At 34.7% G+C, this 11,843-nt stretch overlaps 1 long non-coding RNA gene across 1 annotated transcript; it reads left to right on the top strand.

The window, feature by feature from the left end:
* The first annotated feature begins 567 nt into the window (after positions 1-567).
* LOC135154487 (uncharacterized) lies at positions 568-8,697 on the top strand. The gene is made up of 2 exons (XR_010293845.1): positions 568-846; positions 7,760-8,697. It is a non-coding gene; the product is annotated as an uncharacterized LOC135154487 (long non-coding RNA).
* The last annotated feature ends 3,146 nt before the right edge of the window (positions 8,698-11,843 follow it).

The following is an 11,843-nucleotide window of genomic DNA, read 5'->3' as shown; positions in this document are numbered from 1 at the left end:
AAAGGGATTAGGTCCAGATTTCATAAATTTTATTGTTTTCTGCCTCCAAACCTCTAAATGTTTTAGTTGCTCTGATGATACCAAAGAAAATTTGAAATTCAAATGAAAATGTGAACGAAAGTGGCAAAGAAAAATCACTTTTTAATCAAAAGATATTGGATTCTTTTCAGTTTGCTTGCAAAAGGGATTTGGTCCATAATCATATATTTCTTAAATGTATAGAAAAAATGAAGAGAGGTAGATTTCCTTTATACTCAATTTTTATGTTCACATGATAGGGTAGTACATCACGGCAATTTAGTTTCTCATAAGAATATTGCAATAAGTGAGAATAAAAAACATGCGTTTTTCTCAGAATGGTCAAAAGTGGACCTTACCCCTTTAGCAACTAAGCTCTTCATATATAAAACACAATATATATATAAAACACAATATGAAGAGTATTGCCTCCACTCTACTTTCTAATAGAGAATTGTAGATTAAGTTTCTTCAAAAATATATTCTCCCTGTTTGAAAATCGATGAGGCGGAACTCTTGGTTTTTTATTTGTTCTGTTTTTTATAGTATGCCCTGACGGGTGGTTGTACGCGACCACAAAGTGTTTCAAAATGCTCTATCCAGCAATTTTATACGTCCCAGCTCGTGACTTCTGCTCTTCTCTTTCCCTTGTCACCTTGGGTAATGGGAAGACGACCGGTCCTTCCTTGATTAACATTGAGAGCATCGAAGAGTTCGACAAAATAAGACATCTCTTGGACGGGAGTTACCTCTGGAATCACTGCAAAAGAGAGAATGGACAGTGGCAATGCTACAGAAATCGAAATGGGGACTTAAGTTCCTACCGAAGTAAGCTTTCACAATAATAGTATCATTATGATAATAATAATAGAATCATAATGATAATGATAATAATATTTTTACTGTGCATGACGAATAATACAGAGCATTACTAAGAAGATGCTATCTTCAACATATTAACTGTGGATGAATCCCTTATAATAGAGAGTCGCATTGTGTTCCATACTTAAAGGACAAGTCCACCCCAACAAAAAAAGTTGATTTGAATAAAAAGAGAAAAATCCAAGTAATTTCCGATTTAAACGTTCAATCGGTTATAGAATACTTTCGGCTTCTTAAAGGTCAAGTCCACCCCAGAAAAATGCTGACTTGAATAAGAGAAAAACCAAACAAGCATAACACTGACAATTTCATCAGAATCGGATGAAAAATAAGAAAGTTATGACATTTTAAAGTTTTGCTTAATTTAACAAAAAAGCTATATGCACAATAAATAGTGAGTGATGGACATCATTGACTGACTCACCTAGGTGTGCATATTACTGTTTTGTGAAAAATAAGCGAAACTTTAAAATGTCATAACTTTCTTATTTTACATCCGATTTTGATGAAATTTTTAGCACTATGCTTGTTTGATTTTTCTCTTATTCAAGTCAGCATTTTCCTGGGGTAGACTTGACCTTTAAGAAGCCGAATGTATTTTATAACCGATTGAACTTTAAATCGGAAATTACTTTATCACATTTTGGTCTTGGGTTCAAAATCTACACTGTGATTTTATGACCTCATGTCGTGATCCTCTAGGGCCACAAAGTAGTGGCATTTTTAACGCCGGGGGGGGGGGGCACTTACATTGCCGATCGGATACCATGCGCGACCCCAAAAAACATGTAAAAAGGATGTCTTTTTCAAGGTAGGGCACGCTACGTACGTAATATAATAAGGGTGTCAAAAGCAATCAAATAATGAATGGAAAGCTCCGTGTTTAGGGTAAAATTAGCCAGGTTATAAAAATTTAAGACTAAAATGTTTTATAAATAAAGGATGCAATTTTTGCCCCAACAGACAACGCTACGTGTTTAAAGTACGATTTGCGCGAGGTGTGAGAGGTTAGGCCGTATATATAGGAAAAGGTAAAACCGACGTCCGTGACATAACACTTAAAATATTGCTGTACTTGTTTAGGTGTTCAGTTCAGGGATGACTTGCCAATATTATCGTTTTGTTTCCAATACTTGTTAAGGGTAGGGTTTTACACGCCAGTACTTGTTAAAGGGTGCATTTTCAGAATATGAAAAATACTTGTTTAGGGTGCTTTTCGAGATCCCATAGTCGCACATGGTATCCACTCGTCAATGGAACAGCCCCTGTTACACCCACAAATGTAATAACGCCAACAAACGTAATAACGCCCACAAATGTAATAACACTTTACCCAGGCACAAATGTAATAATTTCACCCACAAATGTAATAATGCACTTTACCCACAAATGTAATAATTTTTGATCGCCCACAAATGTAATGATGACTTTACCCACAAATGTAATAAATTTGGAGGGATTTTTGGCGAATCCGTTCTAAAGTAATCTCCTATAGTAATGCGTTCATATAGCCCAAAAGTGCAAAGTCTTTTTTCCAGACCCGGTTATTTAAAAAGTTATAATATAAGTCGAAAGTCTTTTTTCCAGACCCGGTAAGTCCAAACTAAGATACCATAATGATATTCCAGTGGAATAAAAATGAGAATCGAGCTTAGTCTTTTCTCCAGACCCAGTTGAATAAAACTGGTGGAATAAATGTCTTTGTTGTTGTTTTAACTTATACGTCGCATATTGTAAATATATGCGCTAAGAGTAAATTGAGAATCAAGCGTAGTCGTTTCTCCAGACCTGGCTACTTAAAACTAAACATAATAAATAAAGCAACACCAAAAAAAGAATTCATAAGGCCAATCAATCCTAAAAAACAAGCAATCAAACAAACTAAGACCTTGTATTATTAAGAAAGATTTCGAACATTGTCTTTATTCCAGACCCGGTTATTTTTACAAAAAATAACAAGACCCTATCATTCATATTCATGTGGAATTATTATTTTGTTGTTGTCGTCATTTATTTTGGTATTGAGCGTATTCTTTCATTTAGACCTAAATTTTGTTTAATAAAAAAAAAAACATATACACACAAATAAAGAAACAAACACTTAAAATTGAAGGACCCAACCATCATTCAAACTAAGACCCTGTGATAAAACGTGGGTTTAGAGCGGTGTCTTTACGTTGAATTTATTTAATTCATCCAGTACAAGACAAAAGTTTGGGGCCACCCTCAGATATAATAGAAAATAATGCAAGAGAGTACATTCTGCATAGTAGTGTTTTGTATGATTTTTTTAATCCAATCTTGGGATGGCCCCGAACTTTTGGCCTGAACTATATATCTAATTTTTAAATAAAAAACAATGGAAAATAACACAAAACCTAAAAACTAAGACCAATCTTCCGAATTCAGACTCAATAAAGCGTTGTTGTTTACTTTTAACGGCGTTCATTAAAAAAATATATGCCTCTTTGTTTATTTTATCATCAAGATGAAACGATTGGATTAGAGCGTAGTCTCGGTTATTTTACACTTCGCCATCTCATCCCTGTACAATAACATGGGTTGTTGTTTGAACTTATACGGCGTCTATCATTCAGCAGTGAATATTTGCGCCAGCACAAATTTGCGTTCGATTTTATATGTTCTTTTTCTGTATCAATATCATTCAATTAACATTGGTAGTATAAAGAATGTAGCATTTGTAGCCCGAAACAATCTTAAAACTTAGACCCCAGCATCTTCCAAACTATAAAAACACTGTGATAACGCATACTTAATTTGACCATACCAGTTTATTAAACAAAACAGAACAAAACAAACATTTAACATTAAAACCCTCTTTCAGCCTAAGATTCTGTAAAAAAAGAATGCATTTAAACACTCACTTTTTCTTCCAGGTAAAGAAATTTATAGTAAAAAAAAATAAAAACTAGGAGCCCAGGGAGCATTTCATGAAAGGAGTTGTATGACGTTTTATCCGACAAGTCCCATTTTATCCGACACTTACCATGGTAGCACTGCTTCTTAGCCAATCAGATCTGGCAACTTGTCGGACATAAATGCTGATGAAATGCTCCCCCAATCATCTTATCATGTTGAACAAGCACATGAATATGATTGAGTCTTAGTTATGAAAATTTAATTTATCTTATTTTTTTATATGACAAGGTCTGGAATAAAGAGAATTCTCTAAACCTTCATTTATTAAAGGTTCTTAGTTTGAAGGATAGTTGGGTCTTAGATTCCGTTGTTCTTTTATTCTGATTTTTGTTCTTTTGAAATAATTGGGTCTGGAGGAAAGAGTACGCCATTTCTCCATGTTGAAAAGACGAGAAAAGAAAAAGAAAGGGAAAAGAGAAAAAAAAGGGAAAAGAAAAAAAAGATACAGAAAAGAAATAGACAAAAGAGAGAAGAAAAAGTAACAAAAGAAAAAAAAAAGAAAAAAAAAAGAAAAAGCAAAAGAAAATAAAGAAAACAGAAAAAAGGGAAACAAAAAGAAAAGAAAAGAGGAGGGAAAAAAGGGAAAGACAAAGAAAAACCAAAAGGATAAAGAAATGAAGAAAAAAAATGTAAAGGAAAAAAGAGAAAGTAAAATAGAAAAATGATGAAGAGAAAGAAGTTTTCTTCTTCACAAAGAATGCTCCAAATCATAGCAGTGGCAAAAACAGTTTTTTTCTGACTGATTGCCAACTCAACACAAGACAGAATAAGAGGAAGAATTTATTCAGCATTAAAAGATAGGGGGTCTTTGTTACTTTATTTTTACTTTTTTTTAAATGATTTGTAATTTTGAAATAAGTGGGTCTGGAGAGAATACTACACTATATTTCCATGTTATTTAACATCAATAAGATTGTGGGTCTTTGTCTTTTTTAATATTATATTTTGTATTCTATGATTTTTTGTATTAAAAATCTGGGTCTGGAGGAAAGACGGCGTATATTTCCATGTTATTCAACATCAATAGGATTGTGGAATCTTTGTTTCATTATTATCTATCTCTTTTATGATGTGTTGTTTTTAAAAACTGGGTCTTGAGGAATGACTACAGTATATTTACAAGTTATTCAACATCAATGCTATTGTGGGGTCTTTGTTAATATTGTTTGTTTGTTTTTATTTTTATTGTTTCTTATAATTTGCTATTTTGAAATAACTGGGTCTGGAGCAAAGACTGCACCATATTTCCATGTTTCCATATTTACACGTCTGACAAAACTCAAATACACACACACACACACGTTATTCAATGTTGACAAGATTGCAGGGTCTTTGTTTTGTTGTTGTTGTTATATTTTTAATGACTTTTATAACTGGGTCTGGAGTTAAAACTACACTATATTTCCATGGTATTCAACACAAAGAGGATCGTGGGCCTTTTTTGTTTTTTATTATTATTAGTTTATTATTAATATTTATCATTTGTTATTTGAAAGATCTGGGTCTGGAGAAAAGACTACGCTATATTTCCATGTTATTCAACATCAATAAGATTGTGGGTCTTTGTTTTTTTAATATTTTTTTTTTTTTTAATGATTTTATATTAAAAATATATGGGTCTGGAGAAAAGAGTACGCTATATTTCTATGTTATTTTAACATTAATAAGATATTGGGGGTCTTTGATAATTTTTGACTCTTTAAGAAATGATTTGCAATTTTGAAATAAGTGGGTCTGGGGGAAGACTACACCGTATTTCCATGTTATTCAACATCAATAAGATTGTGGGTCTTTGTTTTTTTTATATTTTGTTTTGTATTTTATGATTTTTGTATTTGAAAGATCTGGGTCTGGATAAAAGACTACGCTATATTTCCATGGTATTTAACATTTATAAGATAGTGGGGGTCTTTGTTCCTTTTTGACTCTTTAAGAAATGATTCTAATTTTGAAATAAGTTGGTCTGGAGTGAAGACTACGCTTTATTTCCATGTTATTCAACATCAATAAGATTGTTGGGCCTTCGTTTTATCATTATTATATATCTTTTTTAATGATTTGTTATTTTCAAATAACTGGGTCTTGAAGAAAGACTACGCTATATTTTTAAGTTATTCAACATCAATGAGATTTTGGGGTCTTTGTTAATATTGTTTTTACTGTTTTTTTATGATTTGCTATTTTGAAATAACCGGGGCTGGAACAAAGACTACACCATATTTCGATGCTAAAAGAGACAAAAGAAGAAAAATAAGAAGAAAAGAAAAAGAAAAAAATAGAAAAAAAAAGAAAAGAAAAAAGAAAAGAGAAGACAAAAAAGAAAAGAAAAAAAAAATAACATGAAAAGGAAAAAGAAGAAAAAAAAAAGAAGAAAATAACAGAAAAGAAAATGAAGGAAAAAGAAAAAAAAAAAAATTAAAAGAGAGAAGGAAAAAAAAATTATAATAAGCTACTGAAAATGAACAAAAGCTGTGGCAAAAATAGTCAATCCTGACTGGTTGCCAACCAAGGAAAGAAGAAGAAGAAAGAAGAAGCTAAGATTGGAGCTGTGATTTTCCTCATCTCTTTCTTTGTCATCTCCATCCTAGGTTTTACTTGCATACTAGTAGGCCTATATAACATATTTTCAGTAAAAGCCCTGGTATTCAATTGTGAGACACACCTACTCGACTTTAAATCCTAGTAGATATCCTAAAAAAGGACAAAGAAAAGAAAAAGAAAAAAAAAACAAGAAAAAAAATAAATATTTGAATTGTACTTTATTCATTTACTTTTTTTTCAAAGAAAACAAACGTTAATATTATAATATTTATGATGGCGAAAATAGTCAAATTGACTGGTTGCCAAATAAAAAGGAGAACCCCCCCACCCCCCCCCCCCTTCTATTCAATGTTGAAAAGATTGCAGGGTATGTTTTTGGTTGTTGTTTTGTTTTTTAATTGATTTTTATAACTGGGTCTGGAGGAAAGACTACGCTATATTTCCATTTAATTCAACATTAATAAGACTGTTGGATCTTTTCAATATTATTAATTATTATTTTGTATTTACTATTCAAAATATTTGGGGGTGGAGAAAAGACTACGCTATACTTCTATGTTATTCAACATTAAGAAGAATTAATTTTGGGATCTTTGTTTGGAAGATTGGTTAAATGTTTTATATAACCGGGTTTGGAGAAAAACTTGAGACCGACTTTGCGCTATATGAACTCATTACTATAGGGTTTTAGTTTAGAACAGATTCGCCAAAAATCCCTTCAAATGTATAACATTTGTGGGTAAAGTCATTATTACATTTGTGGGCGATCAAAAATTATTACATTTGTGGGTAAAGTGCATTCTTACATTTGTGGGTAAAGTGTTATTTCATTTGTTGGCGTTATTACATTCGTGGCACTAGCGTACCTACGGGGGGGGCAGAGGAGGCAGTCTGCCCCCCTGACGAGCCACAACCCATGCAAAGGACGTATCCCTGCCACCCCCCCCCCCCCCTGACGAGCTTGAAGACCCTTTTTTTTTTTTTTTTTTTTTTGCTTGTCAATGTTTTTTTCTGGTACGAAATCCTTCATTTGTGATTGAAGACCTTTTTTTTTTTGCTTGTCAAATTTTTTTCTGGTACGAAATCCTTCATTTGTGATTGAAGACCTTTTTTTTTTTTTTTTTTTTTTTGCTTGTCAAATTTTTTGGCGGACGGTTTTGCCCCCCCCCCCTGTGAAAAACCCCAGGTACGCCACTGATTCGTGGGTAAAGTGTTATTACATTTGTGGGCGTTATTACATTTGTGGGTAAAGTGTTATTACATTTGTGGGCGATTATTACATTTGTGGGTGTAACAGCCCCCCCCCCCCCCCGGGTTAACGCCATAATATTTACGATGATCGTTGCTTTTGATACTATATGTATGTGGTCTCTTGCAGACTGGGGCACGAACCAGCCGGAAGATGATCCTCGCAAAAGTTGCGCTCTGATTAACGTGCCTGATGGGAAGATGCGTAACGCCGCCTGTAATCTGCTTGCAGCCGCTGTGTGTCAAGTCATCATATAGGGGTCAGAGGGGCTAGAGCCCTAAGCCCGCCAGGCACTCAGCAGCCGTTGTGTGTCAAGTCATCATATAGCGGTCAGAGGGGCTAGAGCCCTAAGCCCGCCAGGCACTAATTTTTTTATTTTTTTTTTAAAGCGACGCAGAACAAATTCAAAAAACCCATTGAATACATTAAATATACCCGTCAAAATAATGAACAGCTGGGAGGCCTTTGTCGAAAATTGATTTACCAGAGCGGCAGTTCCGTCCTAACTTTCAAAGCTGCTAAAAATGGAAAATGTGTCATTTGGGCAGAGTTAGGACGAAACTACCTTCTTTATATATCCCAATATTTTATATTATCTATTTTGATGAATCAGAAGACAAGAATTATTGTGATGTAATGTTAATAATGATACATCATTATCATTAATTTTCTACTGTGCCGTGTTCATGGGGTAAATGTCGGTAGTGGGAGATATATTCCCCTTCAAAGGTGGGGGGTGGCATGTACAATCAACCCCCTCCCTAACCCAACTACATGTAAACGATCTTTTTTTAAGACAGAAAGGATAATTTTTTTAATCATCAAATGATAAATATTATTTTTAATGAGTAGAATTATCTTTACCTACAATGTGCTTAAATGACCTTTTTTCAGATTGTGTAAGTACAGGGTTGGGCGAAGGGTTTTTTTTTTTGGGGGGGGGGTTAATTCTCTGGTGGTTATGCCGTTTACTATCCATCATTTTACTAACCTCTCAAAAAAACTGTGATAACGTATCTTCATGGCTGAGCGGGCACATTTTGTGACGTATCATCATAGGGGGTTTACGGTAAAAACGTCTCTATCTTAAAAATACATGTTAAGTTGAAATCTTTTAGATAACATGTAATAAATCTTTTTTTTTTACTTTGTATGTTGAAGATTCTACAGCTTAATTTAATCGTTTGCTATCACAATTTTACTATTTTACTATGTAAATATGTAACGTTTTTATTGTTTTTAAATCTCAATGCATTTTACCTGCTACCATCTCTAAGTGAGTCATGTAAGATATGGCGTGTACATGTTAAAATGTGATGAACGTGATCTGTTTTTTTTTTCTTCTTTGTTTCCGTCATGTTTTTCCTCCCTTTCTCTCCTCGCTTGTTCATTCTCTCCATTTATATCCCTACACCTTCACGACTTCCATTAACATTCGTCTAGTTTCCCTCTTTATTTTCACTCACCTACCCCTGCATTTTTCTTTTTTTCCACTGAATTTTTTTTTCTAAGATCACATAGTTCATATAATTAAAGGTTTTTGTATAATTTGATACAATTTTACGATACTTTGTATGTCTGTAAAATTGATCCCAATTCGGCCTTTGGCTGCGATGATCTTTTAATAAACCATGTTATATATATATCTATATATCTAAAGCCCATTTCACAATTGACATATGACCAGTTTACGACCGCTTGCAACAGTTTTTTCTTGTTGTCGCACGATCGATCTCTTGGTGTCCTGCGAGCATTCGCAGTCGTTTATGACGATCGCACGAACTCGAGGTGTTCGTGACTGGTAGCATCTGAACTTTGAACATGTTCAAATCCAAACAAGATCAAATACGATCGATTCACTCGCATCAGGTCGTGCCATCGGTCGGGCGATCATCGTGTGAGTGTTGTTCAACGTTGTACGACCTGATGCGAGAGGTGGCACAACTACACTGCAAAAATGCCAGTGTTAATTTAACACCAGCATGGTATGTATATCGGTCCACACCAGAGGGGTGTTGAAACAACACCAGTTTGGCCTTTAAAAAAGCTGACACCAATATGGCATTCAAATAACACAAATTAGTGTTAAGCCAATATCGGTTTGATTTTTAACTGGTGTTGTTTCAACACCTCTCTGGTGTGGACCGATATAGATATCAGGCTGGTGTTAAATTAACACCAGCGTTTTTGCAGTGTAAATAGTCATATTAAGTCGACTGGAAGTCGTACAAACTTGCACATGTGCTAGCGACTTACAGAGACCAGTCTTGCGACTTGGTGCGATGATCACTGGCGTAAATCCGTGTTGATGGGTGGGGGGGATGACTGAAATATTTTGGCTTTTTTTTTTGCAATCATGTTTTTAGATATGCAAGGAATTGTCATTGATATGTCCACAGTGGCGTACCGTGGGTCACGGCATTGGGGAGGGGGGCACCAGCAAAATGTTTGAATCACTGAGTGATCGAGCGCGCGCTCAGTTGCCAGTTATACTGACCTAATAGAGACATTTTCTGGACAATGTCATTAAACGGATATGCATCTCACTGATGAAATAATGCGAGCGCGAAGCGCGTGCTGAATTTTTTTTATATTCACACCTAAAAAGAGACATTATAATCAAATTTGTGTAATCATGATAGGTACCTGTCTCGCTAAACAATATGAGCGCGAAGCGCGAGCTGAAGTTTTCGTATATTTTGACCCCAAACAGCGAGATTTTGAGGAATATATTTTAGGAATCCATTAAGAGTATGCATATCTCACCATAGTCATCTAATGCGAGTGCCAAGCGCTTGTTGGTTTATAAGGATTAAATCTGAACACACGAAACACTTTTTGTAGTCATTGCAATCATGATTATCATACGCATCTCACTAATCAAATATTGCGAGCGCGAAGCGCGAGCTGAAAATTTAGATAATTCAGACCAGAAGTGGGGCATTCTAAGGTTCTTTGTAGGAATTAACTAGGACCATACGTATTTCAATATCCAAATGATGCGAGCGCGAAGCGCGAGCTGAAAATTTTTGATACTCAGATCAGAAGAAGGGACATTTTAAGGACTGATTTTAGGAATTCATGAAGAACAGACATATCTCACCAATCCGCTAATGCAAACGTAATCACGGACAGGAAATTTTTCATATATACGAAGACCTTAACATGGGGCAATCTCTTTTTGAGTCATGAAAAAGAAGCATATGTCACTACATAAAACAATGATAACACAAGTGCTAGGAAATAAATTTGGTTTATATTGACTTGAAAACGGGATGTTTCAGTACAACAAGATTATATATCTCGTTAACAGACAATGCAAGCACCAGGAACAATGAATACGTAGGCCCTGGGCAAATTATGTTTAATGAAGTTATGATAAAAATGTTTCTTATGTAATGTAACATAACATAATTATAATATAACATTATAATGAATAATATTTTCTTCTTTCCCACTATACGCTTCTCTTCCTTTCTCCTTTTCCCCGTTTTTTTTTTGGTCAGCCGATTGGGAAGGGGGGGCACGTGTCCCCCATGCCCCCCTGTAGTTACGTCACTGTATGTCCATATGGCAAATACCCCTCCAATATTATTATCCTTTTTACCCCATGATGGTTTAATGGTTTTATTAGAGATTACATTAAAAAAGAATTGACATTCCATCTTAATCCCTTCCCAAAGACCCCAACATTGATGAATTGGAAGAAACGGGAGTTTCTCTTCAATGTTATAATAAGGACATAAGTATTTCGTTTGGAAATGGTGAACTGGCTCTTTATTTGCATTTTATGATTCAATGATATTGTTTTATTTGTTAAGCGGTATTTCAGGAAGAATTTTCACCAATAAAACAATTATCTCTTGTGATTTTTTTCTTCATTTCTTTCGTAAAAAATGGGGGGGGGATGTTTGTACAGGCCATCCCCCCCTCCTCGAAAAGTGGGGGGATATATCCCCCCCATCCCCCCCGGGATTTACGCCAGTGGCGATGATATATAGGCCATAAGACGGTTGCAAGACCGATCGCAACACGGCTTAGAACATTGCACTATCGTTGCATTTGCATGTATGCGACCGTTCCTCGGTGTTACAAAATAGGAGTTAATAATAAATGAAAGAAATGGCAGAAAATATAACAAACAAATGTAACATAAACTGCACAAAATTAAAAGGGCAAGATAAGTTTATGTTTTTGTCTTTTGAAACATAAA

The sequence above is a fragment of the Lytechinus pictus genome, chromosome 6, assembly GCF_037042905.1.
Source record: "Lytechinus pictus isolate F3 Inbred chromosome 6, Lp3.0, whole genome shotgun sequence".
Lineage (NCBI taxonomy): Eukaryota > Metazoa > Echinodermata > Echinoidea > Temnopleuroida > Toxopneustidae > Lytechinus > Lytechinus pictus.
The sequence above is the reverse complement of the archived record's forward strand: the minus strand, read 5'-3'. Positions and strand labels throughout refer to the sequence as shown.